The 23,241-nt window shown below is 47.3% G+C and overlaps 1 protein-coding gene across 3 annotated transcripts in view; it reads right to left on the reverse strand.

Annotated features, from left to right (window-relative positions):
* NEK5 (NIMA related kinase 5) overlaps nt 1-23,241 on the reverse strand; it is a 1,893,692-nt gene that overhangs the window by 672,180 nt on the left and 1,198,271 nt on the right. The window lies entirely within an intron of this gene.

Below are 23,241 nucleotides of genomic sequence, written 5' to 3' on the forward strand. Positions count from 1 at the left end.
AGTCCTCTATTGGAATGTGCATTCTAGAATGAACATATTAGGAAGGCAACAAGTGAATATAAAAAGAGCATACTTTTACAAAGCAGTCGCCAAAACATTATCCTGCCCCTCTCAGTTCACATATAGGCGATTTTAATGAGTTTGTTTAAGCAATTTGCTGATTTTAATTAGTTTGTTTAAGCACTTTGCTGTTAGACAAGCTTATAGAACCGTGGAAATATTAAAAAACTTAAGATATAACTAACTGTGATGAATCCTCGGATGTCATCCTTTCTCCGATAGGGGGAGCCCCTTCTCATGAAGCCAGGGAGGTGAGACCGCTAACCGATAGTCCCCCTGGTGGTGGTACTCAGCGGGAAGATCTCATGGGGAGGGAACCTCCTGGGGGAGTAGGGACGACCATGAGAAGAAAACACAATATCCCCGCAACTCACTTGACCATAGCCCATCTTCCTACAACCCTATCATCAACCCTTACCCTATTTTATCCATGTGTTATCGTCACCATACCATCTCGGGCAATACTGGGACGAGGAAGAATAGGACCTACATTCAGATTACACGTACTGGCACACGGGAGGTGGAACAGACCATGAAGAGTACTCCTAAGAACCACAATGAGCAATCTAGTGATTGCCAGTTGCTTGTTGGTCCATTTAGAGAGAGACTCAGGATGCAGCTTTCTAGTGCTCCCTGGAGAAGCTGCAGGAGCCAGCATGGTGCAGGAAGGTAGAAGGAAGCAGACCAGGATGCCAAGAGGGGAGCAGGAAGGACCAGGGCCAGTCCACCGTGGAAGAACCAGAAGGCAAGCTGGCGGAGAGAAGCTCCAGGCATTCTTGAAGCCTGGGAATTGCCTGAAGGAAAGGGAGCGCTGCCCAGCGGAAGGATGAGACTGCAGAGTTCCCGGACGGACCAGACCCCACACCAATGCTCCCTAGAGGTAGGTAGAGCACTGGGGCTGGCTGGTGGGAAAATAAGAAGGTGCAGTTAGCATCTTTGTAATCACAGTACTTGGCAGGATAGTGAACCAGGTTTGTCCCGCAACAAGAGAACTTTATGTGCCTGGGACCTACCAAAAGAAAGCAACACAAGTCTTCTTTCTTGTGGCGGTACTTGTGAGGAAAGGGTCCCAAGTACCCAAACTCAAAGAAGAGGGTTCTGGGACCACCACACAAGAGTAAAATGAGTAATTTTCCTTGTGGCTGTACTTGGGATGAAAGGGCTCCAAGTACCGAATGCAAAGAAGAAGAGTCTGGGACCCAGCACACGACAGTAACACAAGTCATCTTCCTTGTGGCGGTACTTGAGAGGAAAGGGCTCCAAACAAGACCTGTTGTTGATTTGTCCAACAATAAGGGGAGGGGCAATTGGATTTGGGCCCCGTAATTATCGGTGACCAGTGAATAAGAGGCCTGCTTCGAAAGAACAGGCTTTTAACGTTGCTAATTGGAACTCTCAAGGTTTTAAGCACCTAACCTGTCAGGAAAATGCCATTGAGAAACTTGATGAAGTAGAGCTGATTCTAATTCAGGAATCCTTCCTAACAGATAACGTCTCTATTGATGGTTTTATTATATGTCAGCAAATGGCTTTAATTATTTGTTTGGTAGGCCTCAGGGGAGGGGGCAGCTGATTTCAGCAAAGCAAGAGTGGGCCAGTTTATACTCCTTACCCTCTTTGTGCTCAGGCTGTGTGAATTAATACTAGATGTGACTTGGGTTCACTATTGATTATCAATGTATATTAGCAATGTATATGTTAATTTTAATGTTAAAGAGGGCCCAGTGTCCTAGCCACATGCTGTTAGCGGGTGATTTTAATACAAACTGTCATAGGAATGCAACATAATCAGTAAACACACTTGTTGGGAGGGGCTTGAAATGGGAGATCTTTTTGAGGCAGTGGGATCTTGCCCCTTCAAATGGGACTGTGCACGGAGAGCTGGAGGGTTATAATACCTGGTATTGTCAAGTGTAGGCCTCGAGGATCAACTTCCTTTTTGTCTCAAAGTGTTTGTTCCAATGTTTTGACAATTTTCTGTTGTTGAGCCTTAACCTAATGATCACTCGGTACTGTGGGCAAAGTTTGCATGCTTACATTGTGGTGCAATAGTAAGTAAGGTACCGAGTTTAATAGAAAAAAATTCCAGAATAGGATGAGAGTGATGAAAGGGATGCCATGGCATTTTATGCTTTGTTTGCTAAAGTATTGCAGGATAACATTGTAAGTGTTAAGACAACGGGATTCTGTGCAACTGCTAAGAGGGGAAACTATATGCCTGAAATACAAACAAGAGCGAAATGCAAAGGAACATTCAACATTTTAAAAACTTGCGTGCTCAATAAACATAAAAGAGGAAAGGAAGAAGTTCAAGACTAATCTAAAAGGTCAGCGATTGATGATGCACCTGAAAGCTGGGGAGAGCATTCTATATAGTATTTTGAAGAAATCGGATAAGAATTTTTAGCATATCATAAATGAGAAAGAAAGAACTCCGGTGGTAATCAGGAATGTACCATTTTGGAGAAAGCATGAGTAGCTCATTTTTCACAGATACATTGATCAGTTTCCCCACCATGCAAGTTTGAATGTCTGGTGGGGACCTGGGACCTTGATTTCGACTGTGGGGCCATTGAAGCACTTATTCAGAATCTTAGTCACTCGAGAGCACTGGAACCGAGTGGTCTCTGCAAGGAAGTCCTAAAGATCTATACCCCTTTTGGGCTTCACTACTATATGGAGTGTCTAAATCTGCTCTTTCTCACCAAAAGTTCCCGGATTCATGGATACTGCCATGATTTACCACATATTTAAAAAAGGTGATAAGTGCTGCCCACTCAACTAAAGGCCAATAGTTCTCTTGGATACTGATTCAAAAATGTTTGCCGCTCTCGTCTTGGATGAACTTTCCTCATGGGCGATCAATGCAGGTATCCTTAAACCCAATCAAGTCGGTTTTCAAAAAGGGCTAGGGACTATCACAGCAGGCTTTATTGGTATTGCCCCAAAACCAAAACCAAAAATGTACTTGGTTATGCATCTGCTGTCCAGAAGAAGTTGGCCATTCTTCTGGGCCAACAACCCCTTTTTTAGTTAGTTTTATGAAAATTGAATGTGAGGGACAGAGTGAGGTTTATGTACACAGAACATTGGACTTTATGAGTCAAAAAAATGTTCTTCATTGAACAAGTAATTGTCAAGACCAAACACATGCTTTGCCAAATGAAAGCTTTACATTGTAGCTTTGGTAAATTCTCTGACAAGCCGTTGATTTTTTCTACGAATCGAAGGTGGTTCCAGTCATCTGTTATGGGTTGGAAGTACATTATTAGCTAATAGGGTATAATTATGATTATGTTGAGGGGCTATGGTGGAAGGACACCTTGGGTCTTCCCAGATCAGTTCCCATGGTAGACATTCAAGCAGAGTTGGGTCTGAACTGCCTAAACTCCAAATATTGTGGAACAGAACCCAATTGTGCCTACAGGTTTATCAACCACATCCGAATTCCATTTTTGAGCCGATTAACTTGGCCAAGGCGAGGGTTGAGAGCTCCCTTGTCCTATCATGCAGTACGCATTAATCATTGCCTATACCAGTCTGGAAGAGGTGGTCTCCAATAGCTTGTTAGCAAGAAAGAAAATCCGCCAGCATGACTGGATTGACACCTGTGAAAAAACGGACAATACAGGAGTTACAAAGATCTGAATTGGGCGGATCGTAAATTGGGTTGCTGCACACCATATTTGCTTCTGTATCTATCCTCTGCTTTTGCCAGAACCATGTTGTGTTTTCGCTTAAATCTACTGCTGACGAAGGAAAACTAATTTCCATGGAAAGTTAAAGATTTGAAAGACTCGATTTGTAGATACTGGCACTCCTATGTGGAATCACTAAAACATTTAGTGTGTGAATGTCCAGGACTGATCACATCTAGGAATGATACCTTTGGGCACTTTATTGAGGGAATTAGATTGTATCCTTGGTATTTCCTACGGGTTTGTTTTTATCTGGATCACTGTTCTAGATTGCTATTAATTGCACTGTATTCTTATTTATGGAAATTGACTTTGTAAATGATTTTGTGTTTTTCTTTCTTTTTAGTCTGCACATTGAATGCTTCGAATTGAGAAAAGGTAAGTTAACATTTGAAATTGTAAATATTAATGACTTGCGTTAAAGCCTATTCATTGAGGTCACAAACACAAATAAATAAATAAATACATTTTTAAAAAGTGCCTGAACGCAAAGAAGAGGAGCCTGGGACCCACCACACAAGAGTTACACGTGTCATCTTCCTCGTGGCAGTACTTGGGAGGAAAGGGTCCAAGCACCCGAACGCAAACTCCCACAAGAAGCAGAACCACAGAGACTTTTCCTAAGGACCATGCTTGGCAGGGAAGTGAACCAAGTTGGCCCAAGCAGAAGCGAGGGAAGCAGAGCTCTGAGACATACGAGAGACTTTACAATTGGGAAGGAAACCCCAGGGGAGAGGAGTCATTCCCCGACATTGGAGATTGTGTTAAGAAGCCTGATGTTGGGAATTGTGTTAAGAAGCCTACTGCCAGAGACGTTTACTACAGACCAGGGGAAGGGAGACATCCCTCTTGGTGGGTGTGAACTGTATAATAAGTCTGACAATGACCAGGGGAAGGGAGGCATTCACCCTGGTGTTGGGAACTCTGCTTGTTGAACAAGGTATAAGGTCAGGAGGAGAACCAAGGGGAAGGGAGGCATTCCCCTTTGGGACAGGAGCAACAGACATTTCAACAGCAGAGCTATTTTGGAAACTTTTGTTTGATAAGGCTTGTGGAACATTTTGTTAGATACTACATTACCTACATTTTAAGGAGAAGATCGCAGTCTGGGAGAAGGGAACCATTCTCTCAGGCTGTCCTGCCTAAAAAGATTGTTGTGTACCTGCTGTCCAGAAGAAGGGAGTCATTCTTCTGGACCAATAGACCCTTTCCTGTTAGTTATGTGAGAATTGAATGTAAGGGACAGAGTGAGGTTTATGAACACAGAACATTGGACTTTATGATTTCGGACATCCAGACACAACCGTTAGTATTTACTTTGAGGCAGGGAAACTCCTCTTAGAGTTAGGGATAGGTAGGTTTGCCTTTTCCTTTACGAGCTTCAATAAAGCTGAGTGTTTAAACATGCCACCTGTGTGTCAGTCTCCACCTTTTGCACCCTTACATAACATAAGTTACAACTAAACATGCCCCAATCTTAGGTTTCAAAAACAAATGTAAAGACGGGATACATGATTAAATACAATCTACAAATCCAGGTTATAGAGTCGTTGGCAGAGTTTGTTATTGGAGTCATGCCTTTGCACTAGCTTTACTTTTACATTACTGATTTGATGTTCTGTTAGTCAGTGTGAAAGTCTGCTGTAACATTCTTGTTTTAGTACTTTCTTGAACTGCCAATCGTTTTCCAGTAATCAGAAGGTGGGTATTGTATGTTCCCTGGTTCTGGGCCTGTATATCTGTATGGATGTTTCTCAGTGTGTGCATTGGCTTAATGTGATGTTTCTGGCAAGAATATATATAGCATGGCAAAATCTTCCTTGGGTGTCTCCTTTTGCAAGACATTTGCATGTTGCTGAGAGTTTGACTTGACTCTGAAACCCTCCATTTCATTGCATTCGAACAGAGTTGGTTGCATGAGGTCTTGTGAGTTGATTTGGAGGCACAAACTGGGACGTTAGTTCTGTAAAATCTACATTTTATTAATTTGTTTCTTAGGAATACCTGCTTAGAGCCACTTGTGGATGTCTAGAGTTTACTTAGAAAGGGAATCGCCTAGTTCCAATACATTGTTGCAGTGATGTAGTGATAGTTGTGAAAAACCTATGGGTGTTTCACATCTCCGGCTTCGGGGATCCCTTATTCAGGAGGCCAGGGGAGGGCCATCGATACTGAATCCCGACCCTGGGGATGGACTAGCAGGGGAGGATCACCTGGGTAGGGGGTCTTCGAGGATTGAGGGGGAGACACCCAAGGGTGAGACATGGTATCCACCTTTTTCTGACGGTCACCTATCCGACTCGCCTTCTATTTTTATGGGATACTACAATTCCCATAACCCCTGTTTTACCTCTGACTGCCAAAGTACAGTGAAGAAGAAGATGCAAACAGAGGCAGCCCTACTTGTTCAATGGCCATGTCCCACTAACAAGGCCACGCAAGGTCAGGCACTTAATTACAAATCATAACACCTAAAACCTGTTGAAATTAAAGTAAACTATAAAAGGTGGGGCCCAAAGCTACAGAGAAGGAGAAGGAGAGCAAGTTGGATGGTGGTTCGAAGGAGCAGCTGTGCGAGTGCTGAAAGGAACTACGCTAAGGAGAACAGAGCACAGAGAAGTTGGAAGGCTGCAGAGTGAGGCAGGAAGCTTGGTGAGGGAGCCGTGTCTCCAAGGAGCCACAGGAGTTCATGGAGGGAAGCTAAGGGGAATGCTAATTCCTTCCCTCCTTTTGCCAAAAGATGACTCGTTCCCCCAGGCCAGCGAGGGCACCCGGGAGTGTCTGAGGGTCAGGTGGACAAGACCCTCACTTCGACGAGACGAACAGTGAAAGACACGCTAAAGCAATTACAACAGGTGAGTTCAAATGAAGGGAGAGCCCAATTTGTAAAAGTGTGATTGAATACAAAGTGGCAAGCAAGGTTACATGTATGAAGATAGAAGCGCTGAAGAGAAAGCCTTTGATTGTAATGAGCTGAACAGAGAACTATAGCGAAAAACAAAGTAACTGAGTGGTCCTTTGTATGATGACACGTTGTACAATGCCTCCGTGAAATGTAAAGAGTTCTTTTAAGTGAAGGAAAAAGAACAAATATCAAAATGTAATTGTGACTGAAAGCCTGAACAGGGAAGCCATGATATAGAGGAGAAAGTGTGCCGAGATCTCAAGAAGGCTTGTTTGAAACCGAACTGTTTTCTTGAAAATAATGAAAAGGAGTGAAATGTTCATGTGGTGTCTGGGGCATTGTTTTTGTGAATCTGAGTGCAAGACACACGATTGAAAGAAGAACACCGAAGTGTCAGAGTGGTCACGCATAGGGGCGCATAATGCTATGCGGTTGAGAAAGTCTGCAACATAATGATGCTGAAGATAAGATGTATATAGGTTGGGGAAGGGATTCCCCCAACCCCCGAATCATATAAAATGAAGAATTGTACATTGGAAGTAAAGAGTGTTGAAGTCAAAAGGGTCTAGACTCGGGCAGAGGAGGCCTGAGAGATCCGCCATCGGAACTGTTGAAAATAGTACTGTGCTATTTCCTTAAAGGTTCAGAGTCAGGAGAGGGAAGCCTGGGGAAACTGTTGAGAAAGTGTTTAAAGAACATTGCTGAAAGTCGAATTTCTACAAATCGAGAAAGTGATGTAAACTTGGGGAAGGGAGTTGTGGAACAACTCCATTGCCATCCTGATATTGTTTTGACTCACCCTTTCCTTTTGGTCATTTCCTTACACTTTATTGTATTAGTAAGTGAGGGCAAGCATATGTTTGACACAGGCAACTTTGTTCATTTAGACTGACTGACAATTGACTATTTAATTTTTAGTTAATGGTCGAGCGAGACTACTCCCATTATACAGATATGGACAGTTAGGCAGTCTCCAGCCCCCCTATTAGTAACTAAAGGTTTTTAAACTTGTACATGTGTGTCTGTCTATCTCTTGATACCATGCCTGCCTCAGATAGCACATTCCAGATCACTTTCAGTTTGTGTACTTTGTTGGTGATTTCATTGGTTTGGGGAACAAAGTTCAGTTGGGAGTCAAAAGGTATGAAAAGTATGAACAGGTGTTACACTTTCTCTGCAGATGTGGTTGCCAGTCATAATGATAGCGGCAGGCAAACAGTAGGTTCATACTCAGTGTTACCTACCAATACAATTTCAGTATTTGCCATGTTGGCCCCTTTCTATTAATCATTTTTCAATTACTAGTCTAAATCAAAAAAAGTTCCTGGTTGTTTAAAACCGCCACTCCACCTGCCTTTCTAGCCCCAACACAAAGAGCTGCAGTGGGAATTGCAGACAGGGCACACAGTTTTAATTGTTAACTAATAAAACATTTTTAAACAATACTAGGGTCCTCAATACCAGTTTGGTGGTATTTTGGCGATAAATCCGCTGAAATACAGCCAAATGGATTTATTGTTAGCGCCACTTGGTTTGACGGAATTACCGCTATATTACAAGTGGAGGCATGGCGGTGTTAGTCCCCATTTATGGATGGGGATTTTGGCAGAATTACCACTGGCAGCAATTCTACCGGCAGTAATTCCAACAAAATGGGTGCATTTTGGTGGTAAAGTGGCGGAATTCCCTCGAGCATTTTGCTGGAAGTTTTTCCTCCACCCCACTTCGAAAAGCAGAGTTGGGCGGTGCAGTTATGCAGCAGTAACTTGTTACCGCTGCATTACTGCCGATTTCAGCCACACCATCCAGCTTGTTATGAGGCATTAGGTGAAAGGGGAAGCCAGGTAATTGCTGTCCTGTCCGCAAGGAAGGATCTCATCTATTGTTAAGGGGTAACATGGAGCCCAGTTTCTTCAAGTCATCTCATTAATGCACTATCGTTAACGGTACTGAAGACTGCTGAAATGACAAGGAACATAAGTGCTGAGGTGGTGTTTTTCTGTGCACATATTCTGAGGTTGTTCCAGATGGATATTAGTGCTGATTTGGTGCCTCTCATTGGTCTAAAACCCACTTGTGAGTGATCTAATTTGAGATTACATTCTACATGCTCCCAAACTTGGGTATATAAATATCTTTTAGAGAATGTTCGCTGGTTTCGGTATGCTTAAGATAGGTTGGTAACTGAATGGTCATTTTATGTCTCTAGCTGTGTTTTTAGAAGTGTTTTGACGTAGGCAGTCGTCAATGCTTTTGTTACAATTCCTGTTTTGAGTGGGATGATCATTTGTTTTCGAAAACAGAGTGCAGCTGTTCCTTTGGTGAGAATCTCTTTGCAGCTTCTTTGAGTTGGGGTTGCCGTTGTGCTCTAAGATGAAAGTAAAACAAAAAGATGTGAATTATCGCATTCGAGGTCTGTGCGCTAGTATTCACTGTTTGTGTTGATACTAGAGAAATTGAAGTGTGAGCTGCACTACCACCTGCGCCAGCCAGTCCACCCTGGCTGGTACCAGAAAATATGTACAAGAAGGGAGTTGAGGTGGAGATGCGCTAAACACCATATGAATAAGGAGCACTAATTATAAAATTGATGCTTTAATTGTTGCAGAAACAGCCGACACGTCCACTGCTCTGGGGAATTCCTCTATAACTGTGACTGCTCGATCCAACGAGTTATATATTGGTTACGGCCATCACGGCTTGGACTTGACACCAGCGTAATACTTATAACGCTCTGCTTCTTGTGGGATTTCCCATTTATTGATTTCTCCGATATACTCTGTGTTCTTGTGCCTTGAAAACGACCTGCGTGTCGAAACACGTGTCGGCTGTTTCTGCAACAATTAAAGCATCAATTTTATAATTAGTGCTCCTTATTCATATGGTGTTTAGCGCATCTCCACCTCAACTCCCTTCTTTTTTTTTGATAAAATATTTTATTTTCATTTAATCATAACATAGACATGGTAAACCATAACCGAAAGAGAGGCACAAGAAAGAAAGGAGAAAAGAAAATGGAGAAAGGAGAAAAGAGGCAGCTACATCAGGTGGGGCCAGCATGTCCCATACAACAGTAGTGTTATATCATCCCCGTTCACATAGAGCACATCTGCAATTCACAATTCACAACATAATGAACAAAAGGACGTTTCTCAGGATCACGTGTCTCAAGGCCCTCTCTCCTCCCATGCCTCCCATATTTTAGAGGCTTTGTTGGGACAGCCTCTTGCCCTATAGACTCGTCTCTCAAACATAGCGCACGTGTCCATGTCTAGTGCCCACTGCTCCATCGTTGGGGGTTCGGGGACCCCCCATTTTTGTGCAATGTTCCGCTTCATCAGGGCTGCAGCTGTGTGCAATAAGAGTTCTCCCCATTTATTCAGTTCATTCTCCCCCGGTGCTCCCAGGATTAGGACCTTCGGGTCAAGCTCTACTGAGGTGGACAGTGTCCGGGACAATTCACTACAACAGGCCCCCCAGAAAGATCGGATGCGAGGACAGGACCACAGAATGTGGAAAAAGGTCCCCTCCTCGCTCCCACATCTAAGACAATTTGGATTCGTTGCCCGTCTCCACCCAAACAGTGCAGTTCTGGGATAATACACTCTATGTAATATTTTAAGTTGCACTAGCCTGAGTCTCGTGGAGATAGCAATTTCCCTGGGGTGCATCAGTACCCGTATCCAGTCCTCCGGGTCAATGTCCCCTACATCCGCTTCCCACTTGGTCTTTAAGCCAATCAATTCAGGGGTCGCAAAGGATGTGATGGCGTTATAAAGAATGGATGTGCATTTGGAGGGAATATATTCAGGTAAAATGTTACGTTCTACAGGTGAATACTCCGGTATGCTGACGTCTGACGCTATGTGGACTCTTAGGGCATGGGACATTTGCATATGGTGGTATCTTTCAGTGTCGGGGAGTCGAAACCGGTGTTGCAGGTCGGCAAACGGGGCAAGGTTGTCACCACTAAGAACATCTCCCACCTTTTGTATCCCTGCGCTCTCCCAGCACGGCCAAGGTCCGAGCCTTGCCATTTCTTTCAGGTTGGTATTCCTCCATAGGGGTTGCGCCGCTGATATCTTTGTCCCCCATCCCACAAAGTTATGCACTTGCCTCCAAATAGTAGTGATCTGCGCCCTCATCGTTAGTGGGGAGGGTCTAGGGGGGGTGTCATACAATAGCTGTAGTGGATCGGTGTCATGCATGGTTGCCACCTCGGCCTTAATGTGGGGTAGTTCCCGATCCCCGTGCAGTAGGTCGTTGACCACCACCAATTGTGAGGCCCAATAGTAGGTCTGAAGGCGGGGCACTCCAATCCCACCCTCCCAGACCGACCTCTGAAGTGTGGCCAGAGCTATGCGCGCTTGACCACCACCCCACAAGAGCTCCCTGAGGAGAGTATCCACCCGGTCAAATTCAGCCCTCGAGATCTGCAGAGGGGCGTTCTGAAGGACGTAGAGAAATCGCGGAAGAGCCAGCATTTTGAAGAGCGCAGCTCTACCCATGAGGGTCAGGGGGAGAAGCTTCCAATGCTGTACATCGGCAGAGAAGCGATCTAGGATTGGCTTGAGGTTATGTCTGCAGTAGTCAGTTAGGTCCGATGTGATCCAGATCCCAAGGTATCGGAAACCAAGGTGTTCTATTTGATAAGGGCATTCCTGTGGGTCGGGCTGTCCCCCACCTTTCACTGGGAAGAAAACAGATTTCTTCCAGTTGATCCTTAAACCGCTAAATCTCCCATATTGGACAAGAATCTGGGTTACTATAGGGCAAGCTCGGGCGGGGTCTCCCAGGTATAGCAGGAGGTCGTCCGCATATAAGGAAATCCGGTCCTCATGTCCCTCCGGCCATCCGAATCCCATCCAGGATGTACTCTGGCGAAGCCATATAGCTAATGGTTCTATCGCCAGGGCGAAGAGAAGGGGGGAGAGGGGACACCCCTGCCGTGTGCCCCGCCCCAGCCGAAAGGAGCGAGAGGTCCACCCGTTTACCTTGACTTCCGCCAATATATTTGTATACAGTAATTTCACCCATCTCATGAACTCCACCCCAAAGCCCATACGTGTCATGATCTCCCAGAGGCCATCCCATCGGACCGAATCGAAAGCCTTCTCAAAGTCGATTGCCAAAAGGGCAAGCGAAGTGTCAATGGCGGGAGCTCTCTCTAGTGCTAAATGGAGTCGGTGCAGGTTCATTCGGGTCGATTTGTGTGGCATAAAGCCACATTGGTCCGGATGTATCAGGGTATCGGTCACAGATTGTAGTCTATTGGCCAGGATCTTGGCAAGGATCTTAGCCTCACCATTAATTAACGAGATCGGCCTATAAGAGGCACAGTGCTCCTGGGGCTTGTTCGGTTTGGGTATGACCACGATGGTGGCCTTACGTAGGTCCTGCGGGAGAGCACCTTGCTCCCGGGCTGACAATAACATTTTATGGAGAGATGACGTTATGTCGACCCTTCCCAGTTTCTGCCATGTCTCCACCGGGAACCCGTTCGGGCCCGGCGTTTTCCCGGTCTGCAGCTGAGCCAGTGCATCTGCCACCTCGGTCTCCGAGAGATCGGAGTCTAGTCTCGCCCTTTGTTGAACTGAGAGGACCGGGAGTGGTATTTCGTTTAGGAGGGATGGGTCCAGCCGCGAGGTTGGGGCCCGATAGAGTGTTTCATAAAATTGGGCGAAAGCCTCGGCTATCTCTGCGTCCGACTGAAACCTTTCACCCCGAGAATTGGCAATCTCTCGCACACATCGTTGTCCCTCATCTCTCCTTTCCAACCAGGCTAGCATTCGGCCAGCCCTATCTCCTTGCTCATAGATTCTGGCTCTGGAGTCCCAATGGGCGTGTTTAGCATTATCTAATAGGAGGTTTCGGAGCCGTTCGGTGGCTCGTTTAAGGGAGAGCTGGGTCTGCGGGGATGGGTCCAGAGTGTGTTTATTCTCACACCGAGCCAGGTCACCCTCTGCCTCTGTCACCTCCCGGAGTCTCTCACGTCTTTTATTTGCCACCCAAGAGATCAAGGCACCTCGCAGAACGGTCTTATAGGCCTCCCAGATCACCACCGGGTCCTGTTCACCGTTGTCATTAATTTCGAAGTACTCAGTGGAGACTTCAGTAAGGTGATCAACAAGTTCGGGGGAACCCAAATAGTAAGTATTCAATCTCCACGTCCTAGGGGGGAAAACACCCCTCGTACGGATCTCCACCAGCAGAGGCGAGTGGTCTGAGATGCCCCGGGGGAGGAACTCCGCCGCCACTACCTTATAGAGATCCGCATTCGGGATAAAGAGATAATCAATTCTGGAGAGTGAGCCGTGGGCACCAGAATGGAAGGAGTACCCCCTGGTATCCGGATGCAACTCCCGCCACACATCACCCAGGCCCAAGGCAGAGGCAAAATTGAAGAGTCTTGTGGGGGCGTCCGGGTTACGATGTCTGAGGTGTGTGCGATCAGTGGAGTTGTACATGACATCATTAAAGTCCCCACCCAGAAATAGCTCATCAGGCTGGTGTTTGCCTAAGAGGGCAGTCAATTCGTCCATTAGCTCCCGTCCTAGACCGGGCGGGGAGTACACCGAGACGAAGGCAACCCTTATGTTCAAAAGCGTACCTAGGATCATCACATAGCGGCCCCGCGGGTCTTGTTCTAGGTTTTGGATGGTGAAAGGGACACGTTTATGTATGAGGATGAGGGTGCCCCTGGATCCCATTGTATATCCCGCATGGAAGGCAGTTCTATAGTTTGTACGTTGGAAATATAGGCAATTTGAACCCGCCAAGTGGGTTTCGGATAGCAGAGCCACGTCGGGGGAGTGCCTACTGAGAAGTTGTTTGATCAGGCGCCTCTTGATCGCCGAACCCATCCCATTTACATTCCAGGTGAGCACCTTGAAGGACTTGGGACGTTCAGTCGGGGTCAACCGGGGTTGCAAGGTTGCCATTCAAGGACCCACACATGAGGTTTATCAGGTGTATTTCGAGGAGGGCGTCCTCGACTACAGTGGTGTGTTGCAATATGTACCGTGAATATTGGGTGATGTGCTGCCTGAGTTATTCGTAGCCTCTCATTACCATGATCTTCAACTTCAACAAAACTCCGGAGCTGGCAGTGACGCGTTGCTCCCGGGGTAACAATAAACCCAGTGAAACTTTCCTTTCCCACCCCCACCCCATACTCCACCCCAACACGAAGTACCTGTCGCCTCAACATTGCTGATCCTTACCCACTGTAAGGTGACAGCCTTACAAACCCTTATACAATTAACACTTGAACAAATTAACAGGTAGAGGGGCGGAAGAGATGCCCCCGCGGGCCGCATTATTGATAACATAGACAACTTATAGCAGTGCTGTGGTACTTCCCACATCTTCTCCTACACCAATTCGGGCGGGCTCCCACTTGTGGGGGGGGGAAGTCCTGCTGTGACAGCAATCTTGTTCAGTCTCCGGCCACCGCCGGTTGGTTTGGTGAGGGTGGTTGGCCCGGGTCCGGAGGGTGTGCTGGTGGTGGTCTAGGATTTCTGTCCCTGTTGGGCCGGGGCGTCGACCAGTTCCCTTCTATATGTTGTTCTGCCCAGCGCCATGCCTCCCTTGGGTCGTTAAAGTGAACTGTTGTGCCCTTGTGATATATTTTCAGCTGGGCCGGGAAGAGCAGGCCGTATTTGACTCCCATCGCTTGCAGCTGTCGTTTCAGCTTCTCAAAGGACTGCCTCGCTTTCTGGACCTCTCGAGTATAGTCCGGGAAGAAGGCGATCTTGGACCCATTGAATGTGGTCGTGCCCTTGGTCCGTGCGAGGTGTAGCAGCGCGTCTCGGTCCCGGTAGTTCAGTAGTTTTGCTATCACCGTTCGCGGTGGAGCACCAGGCACCGGTCTGCCCGTGGGTATTCGATGTGCCCTCTCCACGGAGAAGAATTTAGAGAAGGATCGTTGATCAAACAGGTCTGTCAGCCATTGCTCCAAGAAAAGCTCCATACAGGGGCCTTCTGCTTTCTCGGGGATGCCGAGAATGCGGATATTGTTACGCCTGGATCTGCCCTCTCCCTCCTCGACTTTGGCTTCCAGAGTCTTGAGTTTGGCAGTGATCCCTTGGAGCTGTTCTTGTACTGCTTGCAGCCCGTCCTCCGTGTTGGAGATGCGCTGCTCCGCCTCCCCAGTGCGTGCCGATAATTTCTGCAGGTCATGCCGGAGGAGGGACACATCGAGACTAATTCCGTCCATCTTCTGCTCCATCGATGAACGGGAGTCCGCTATGGCTGCCATAACATCCCTTAGGGAAAGCCCCGATGTAGAGTCCCCATCGACCGACGGCAGCAGTGGAGTGTCAGAAGATTGCGATGGGGGAACCGTATATTGGTCGATTCTGTTTTGCGTGGCTGGCCTTCTAATTTTGTCTTTTCCCATGGTTCCTGCTTTTCGGGGCGTCTTCTCTCACACTGGTTCAGGCCAACCCCGACGGTTGCACTGGTTTATGCGCGTTGCCCACACCTAATGTGGGCGCAGGCCGGACGGAGGGGGGGAGGGGAAGGGCGTAGAGAGTCGGGTGTCGGCCCTCGGTCTATCCTTCCCTCCAGTGCTAAATCTTTAATACCTGTAGTTCCAGAGGGGGGGGGGGGGCCAGGAGAGATCCGAGTGGCCCCTTCGCTTGCAGCCGAAACCCCCAACCGTCACTGAAGCGTCGCCTGGCCGCGCACCCCACTGCGATGTCAGCCAGTATCTCTCGGGGGAGGGGAGGCCAGCAGATCCTCCCGGAGGCGCGGGACTCACCGGGTAGTTCCGCCCGCGCGGCGGACCAGCAGGTTCCAAGATGTCTGCTCGGGGAGGAGTTGTGGCCGAAGGCCGTATTGGCTTCACAGGATGAGATCGGGTCCAGCGGGTTCGGAGTCTCCCGAGCAGTTCGGGGCAAGTCCCGCGCAGGGGCCCCTCAGTAGCAGCAGTGGGCACTCACCGGCGGGCCGCCTCAGGGGTGCACGAGCCTCCCTCGCGGCATCGAGCTCTCCGTCCCCCCCGGCCCCGGGAGTGTAGAAACGACTCGCTTCTCACCCAGAGCGCGCTCCGGCGGCCATCTTGTTTCCCTCACAGGGCCGCTTCGGCGTTCCTCTTCTTCGCCGCGTTCTCCGTGGTTCTTGACCGTTTCGGGCTGGAATTCGCCCCAGGTACTGTCCAGGGTGTCGGACACTGGGGGGGGTATCTTGGGGGTCCCCCAAGCACTGCAAACAGTCAAAAGTAGCAGGATGTTGGGCCGCGGTCGCGGGAGCTCCGGGAGGACACGTCTACTGCATCGCGCAGCTGGCCACCCTCAACTCCCTTCTTGTACATATTCTCTAAGATGAAAGGTTTCATATCTCATTAATGATTTGGTAGAGTTCTATCTGTGGGTGAGGGTTCATGCTGACACATTCAGAGTACTAAATCCAATGTGTTAAACTAATTCTGCTCCAGAGGAACAAGTTACTTCTTACCTTGTAACGTTCTTTCGACAGGATGTTCCTCCGACGTATTCCTTATCTTTGATAATACGTTTCCAGCTTGCTGGCCTCGGAAATTTTTTCTGTAGAGGGCGCTGGGCGTCGACGTCCGCCGAGTCGATGTCCCTCGACGGCCACTGTATCAGCGCCGACGTCACCATGCCCATAAATAGCCACGCGCGGCGTCCGTTGCTCAGTTCTGTTTTTCCGCGCTTCGTGGGGCCTCGGAACATCATTGCTCAGTTCAGTCAGATAATCTAATCTACCTCTACTCGAAATATACCAACTCGTTCTCGATGGCATCTTCATCGGAACCGACAACGCCGCGATCCGGCTTAAAAAAGAGACTGCGGGAAAAAAATGTCGATAACGGATCCACACAGGATCTGCTTGTGGTGCTTGGGAGCCGAGCACCATTGTTCGGCCTGTGAGGACTGCATGTCCATGACGGCGAAAGCCTTGAAGGAGTGCAAGGGGAAGCTCGAGAGAGGTAAGTCAGTCAAAACCTCCTCGAAAGTTTCTTCGGCCGAGTCGAGGCATTCGTCTCCTCGCCGTCGAAAACATTCCCATTCTAGATCTCGAAGTAGCTCCCACCATTCGTTGAGATCAAGACATTCAAAGAAGAGACGTCGAAGATCCCCTTCCTCGTCATCTTCTGTTTCCCCAGAAAGGGTCTCCTGCCCCACAAAACACAGCTCTCAGGCTGAGTGGGAGGTATTCAGGAAGAACATGTTAAGCGTCTTCGAGAAAGCGGCCTCGTCCCCCTCGAAGACAGCTGAGGGCGATACCCCGGGACAGCATAAGGGGGAAAGGAGCAACCGTGAAAGTCAGGAGTGCCATCTGTTGGCTGTATGTATAATTGCAGCTTTTGGTTGTAGTTGTCCAATATTGCAGATTTATCCTAATGTGATTTCCTACAAGGACACATGTATGCTGTCAATGATTCTCCACCTATACAATCATCTAAAACCTGCAGAGGTCCTCACAACTTATTTTATTGGAGAGGTGCAGTACCACTCCAAAGAACTACAACTTACAGATTCCCTCTCAGCTCATTTTATTGGAGAGGTGCAGTACCACTACACCTCTCAAAAAGATAATTGTTTGTATGGTACAAGTATCCAGAAAGGGAAACCTACTGTTGCCAACAGGGCCAGGAAAGTAGCCCAAATAAAGCCCAGCTCTCTCTGGCTGCGAAAAGAAAGATCACTGCGCGATCACTACGCGATCCCAGCTTTGAAAGTGACAGTCACATGACATGGTACAGAACTCCTGACTGGGAAAAAATTAGTTTAACAAGCCCATATTGAATTACATTGGTGGAATGGAACAAGAAATAACATTTAGTGTGTCAGACGATTATGATACAGCTTGGTTCAGCTTGCATTTCTGCTCTACACCTGGTACTTGAGTCGTTACTCCGCCTTTACGATAACACCAGGGAGTCAGTGCAAGATAACACTAGTTTAATTGCAGGGATCGACTCAAGAACTCAACTGTTACTCACATTGGCCTCACAAAGTGTTCCTGACAAAACATGCAGGAAAGGTCAGCTTCATTCTAATGATCCTATTGTTTCAACCAACACTAACTTTGGAGATACGTCTGGCACAATTGATCTTGAACCAATAAGTCCGACACCAGACAGTCCATCTCCTCTTATTGAGTGCCACTTGAACGATACCCCATTCCGATTCAGATAACTTCTCCTGATGTAGGTATTGACTCAGTGCCAGGTGAGGTGATTCAGCTGGACGAGATTGATTACTCTATTTCAACAGGCGTCCCGCAGAATAGTAGATCAAGAACAAAGTCAAAGCAGCAACAACAAAAGAAAACAAATGAAATAATATGCTAGTTCAAAAAAAGTGAAAAGAAATCTTCTTTAAAGTTTTTGAGGTCTTAACCTTCAATGGAGGCCCCTGCCAATTCTTCTATACAAGAGGATTCGAGTTCTATATTACAAATATCAACAAGGCCTATGATTCAGGCTGATTACTCGAAGGATGTGGGGAGGGGGAACAAGGCGAATCAAGAACAAATTGCCTGTTTCTCCTACCACCAGCAACAGTTCAAACATCGATCTGTCAAGATGACTCGGCTATCAAACACATTTCCACAAGGAACACATCAGAGGCTTTGGCCAGTACAGCAGATTTGCAGTTAACACCGACAAGCCCTGCTTTTTTAAAAGAACAAGGGCCTCATTACGAGTCCGGCGGTAACCGTGCCGGAATCACCGGGGCATTACAACCCTGGTGACCCGGTAATTCCGGAGGCAGAAATCGGTAAATCCCCATTCCCATGGAGTCCCATAGGAATCCATGGGGATGGGGACCATGGAATCACCGGCTCCGTCTTATTAAAGGTCTGACCTGGCGGGATAGACACCTCCCACCTGCAGGGCTCTTAATCAGCCGGTCCGGGAAGAACGGTGGTGGCGGATTTACCACCACTGTTCTTTCCGGACCGGCAGGGTCGTAATAAGGCCCCAAGTCTCTTCATCTGAAACCTTGAGATGATCACATAGACGAACAGCCAAATCCATCGGCTGAGTAAACACTCCCCTGTATTAATGAGGAAATTGTTATTAACAGGAGTAGAGTCCTGGAGTAGTTTCAGATTATTCCAGCGTTACGATCAATCGGTTTTTATTTTATTAGGCATTTGTAAGGCGCTTATACATCAAGAAAGCTGTGTTTCAAAGCGCACACAGGGCAAAAGGAAGGGAACAAGGGAAACAGCAAGACAATGGAAAAATCACAAAAAAGCGGTCCTACTAGGCCTTGTGAACATTTGGATCATGCAAGTGCATAGGGAGGGGCCACAGGGCAAGGGGGTAAGTGCTAGGGGATACACCAAGGGGTGAAGTGCCAGGGAGACCGTTGCAAGGCAACAGGTAAGTGCAAGAGCCAGTTGCGAAGACAACAGGCAATTGCCAGGCAGTGACCACTAGATAGACAAGGGATCACCAGCACCTATAATAAGTGCAGGCCTGTGAGGCAGCACAGGCCAAGTGGTGCCCGAAGGCAAGTACAACAGGAGGGCGGATGCTGCGGGCAATGGGACAGAAGGCACCCAGATGGACACATAAGGGCCCAGGCCACCAATCACAGCTGCTGTGGGGATTAGCACAGGAGAGAGAGAGGGAAGGAGGAGGAGAAGAGGAAAGTCTTGAGGTGTTTACAGACTTGAGGATATCTGGCGCAAGACGGAGAGAAAGGGGGAGGCTGTTCCAGAGGAGGGAACCAGCTGAGGAAAGGGAATGGCCACCCGCTCTCTGCTTAGAGAAGCGCTTGACAAGCAGAGAGTTGGAGCCGGAGGATTGGAGGGAACTGGAAGGAGGATATTTGATGAGAGCAAGTCGCAGACAGCATGGTTCCCGGCCACAGAAAGCCTTATGGATGATGCAGAGGGATTTTAGGGTTAGAGAGATACGTTTCCTGGGTTTAAGGCCAAGGATAAGTCTCACAGGCCTATTCTGGATTTGCTGGAGAGTACCAGAGCTCTGGAGACATTGAGTTTCTAGGGAAAGTGAGGAAAGGGAGGATCCCCCTGAGGAGGTAGAGTTGGAAAAGGGCCTTCTTGGCAAGGTCCAAGGTGTGAGGAATGAAAGAGAGAGAGGAGTCGAAGATAACTCCCAGGTTTTGGTCTCAGAGGAAGGAGATGGGGGAGAGCCCATTGAGTGTGGCCAGAGTAAAGGGAGAAGAGAGGGAACAGGAGTCCCGATAGGAAGAATCTCAGTCTTGCTGGCATTGAGACAGAGGTCATTGGAGGTACACCAAGAAAGGATAGCGGACAGGCAACCAGGAATGACAGAGGTCAAAAGAGATGCAGAAGGTAGTTTGAAGAAGAGTTGGGTGTTGTTTGCTTAACACTGGAAGTGTGGTAAAAAGTGGAGATAAGGGGAGCAAGAGGAGCGAGATAGATGTTGAAGAGCCAGGGTGAAAGGATAGAGCCCTGGGGAGCGCCACAGGTGCAGATAAAGGTGGGTGAGGAGAAAGAACCCAGGATAACCTGTGACAGAGGGTCGGTGAGGAAGGAGGTCAGCCAGTCCAGTGTCCGCTCCGAGATACGACGGGTATCACAGAGTCGTTTTAGGAGTATGGAGTGGCTGTCAAAAGCAGAGGTGAGATCGAGTAGAATGAGAACAGCAGGTGAGCTGGAGTCAAGAGATGCAAGCACTTGTGTTTCAGGACTGCTAGATCAGAGTCATACCAAGTGTTACGCTTGGAGGGAGGTTTTAGGTGGTTCCTAAAGGTTTCAGGCATTCTGACAACATTGATCTAGTAGAATCTAGTAGAATTTTCTGACTTTGATAGTAATCGTCTGCTGTGTTCTTTTTACATTTGGTTTTGGTACTGGTCTTTAAGGAACGAGATACCCTGAGATCCTTGGGATTTCACCAACATGAGATACAAAAAGCAGAAAAAAACACAATACATGGTGTTTAGACCCAATGATGGGGGCTAAGGGTGTAAACATTGATCTTCCAACTAGAAGAAATGTCCAGAGGCCAGGTTCCCCAACTGACGCCCCTACTGAGTCAGGTTTGGATGGGTCCTGGTTAGAGTCTGCCCTAAAGATGTCAGCAAAATCAAGATCAACGTAACAGCGACCATAACATAACCATAGCAAAAAATTGTCATTAATTTAATTAAATGCTTGTGGCTATACCAATCTTGACAGGTTCCTGTCCACTACAGACTTTCTTCAGACCAAACACCTTTTGCTTCGTCAAGAAACTATTGGCCTCATTACAAATCGCCCGGTATGGAAACAACGGTGGCGGTAAACCCGCCGCCACCGTTGTTTCCATGCCGGGCGATCACAACTCCTGCAGGCGGGAGGTGATGTTCCCGCCAGGTCTGACCTGGCGGGTTTAACACCGCCCGCCTGCAGGCGGACGAGGAAACACCGGCAGCATTACGAGATGCTGCCGGTGTTTCCATGATCCCCATTCCCATTGAGTCCCATAGGACTCAATGGGAATGGGGATTAACACCATTCCGCCTCCGTGATTCCCGGAAAACCGGGGTTGTAATGCCCCGGTAATTTCCGGTAATCACGGAGGCGGAATGATAATACGAGTCCGGCGGTAACCAGGCGGTTTTACCGCCGCGGTTACCGCCGGACTCGTAATGAGGCCCAATGTCACTGTATAATTTGGACCTCGATGGATTCTCTACCCTTACAGAACCTGCACGCTTTGGATTAAGGCGCTATATAAGTAACACATCATTATCATTAACTAGAGGTCCGTCAGTTCACCTTTTAGGCAGCCTTGCAACAGCAATCAACCTGGGCTTCAAAGCCAACCTGGATTTGCTGTCAACTGGTGTTGATGAATTACTGGCTACAACTATTGTTTTGGACAAATGGGCTATACTCATCATCACCCTCTAATTGAACACGCAGAGGGTTACTTGGTGTAATGTCCAAGGAGAGCTGAATGTGATATTTGCCAAGTTGTTTGACTTAAGATTCCCTGCTAATATCATAGTAGGAGGGCACTTCAATACTTGCTGTGAGGAAGGGGCAAGGTGGAATGACAAACAGTCAACTCATTTGGGTCCTCAAAAGGGTCTCTCGATACGAGGACAACGTTGGGATTCTTTCTTGAGCAGTTGGCCTCTACAATCGGTTCTACAATTGGTTCTACTCCAACATATCTTTGACGGAAAACGTTTTCACTTGGAAGATAGGTCTCCCTTCCTCATGGATTGATTACTTCTATGTATCTTCTGGTCTGTTTCCATTATGTAAACCCCTGGTGATACACAACTTGGGGCTAAGTGACCATGCTATTTTACAACTTGATCTGGAGATCCCACTTAATATTTAAATGGTTAAACCATCCTTGGCCCCCATTTGTGTTGACAGAGGTGGACTGACAGTGAAATGGAAACCTGGTACTTGTCGTAAATATAGACTGCACAAGAAAGAGAAATAAAGTTAAAGGATGAGAGAGGTGGCAACAGTTGTAATCTTTTTGAAAACATCAACTTTAAAATGACAACAGCGTGTATCTTGAGACTGTTAAATCATAAGGGCAGCTCAATGCTTTTTAGGCTGCCCTTCATTCTTACGACGTCAGAATTGCAGTGGCCAAGAGACTCAAAAGAAGACGTTTAAGAGAAATGATCAACAGTTGTTTGTCTACAGTTGAATTTGGACAAAGAAAGAGAAAAGGATACAAAAACACCTGTACAAATGTTAAGGCGCAAATGTATATTAGAGATAATAAAAAAATGTTAGAGAAGGTAAAGCATTCTAATACCTGAGAGTTCTGGGCTACGGTGGGCTCAAGTCTGGGTTCTCCTAAACAGTCTCTGTTGTGTACCATTTCTAGAGGCACATGGTCCAACTATTATTCCACTAAGTTCCTTCCCCAAGTAAGGAACATGAGAATAGACCCTCGTTTGATGGGACTGTTAGATCGGTCACCTTAACTATGGGAAGACGGGAAGATGATGACTTATTGTGGGCTGAGGCTTCCAGAGCACTGAGCAACGGGCACCGATGGTCTGACACTGACATTGTTAAAAAGTGATCCTCATGCCTGGTTAAGTCCCCTGGGTTCTCTATTTTCTTCTATTCTTTCTACTCACGTTCTGCCTTTGTCTTGGCATGACTCAATTGTTGCCCCAATCACTAAAAATGCATTATAGTATACTATAGACCCATAGCCCTCCTTGATGCGCCCAGAAAGGTTTTTGCTTCCCTTCTTTTGCGGGATTTTAATCATTTGCTGGTGCTTCAGTGCTTAATCATTTACAAGAGGGTTTTAGAGCAGGTATGGGTACTGCTGTTAATGCTACATTTATGGAACACCTGTTGGAAACTGTCAAAATGGGAGCCATAGGTACCATCTATATGGCTTCCCTTGACATGAGTTCTGCATTTGACAGAGTCGACCAAAATCTTCTCCCCGGGAAGCTGCTCAGCTGTTTGGTTCCCTTGAAGTTGGTACAATTGATTGCCCTCCTGTGTTCTAACACTACAATAAGGATCATGTTGACCAATGAGGGCAGCGTCACAGGCCCAATTAAGACCTATGTGGGTGTTAGACAGGGTTGTGTTTTGGCCCCTGCCCTTTTTAACGTTTAACTT

Source organism: Ambystoma mexicanum, chromosome 7q, assembly GCF_040938575.1.
Source record: "Ambystoma mexicanum isolate Mex_15411 chromosome 7q, UKY_AmexF1_1, whole genome shotgun sequence".
Taxonomy (NCBI): domain Eukaryota; kingdom Metazoa; phylum Chordata; class Amphibia; order Caudata; family Ambystomatidae; genus Ambystoma; species Ambystoma mexicanum.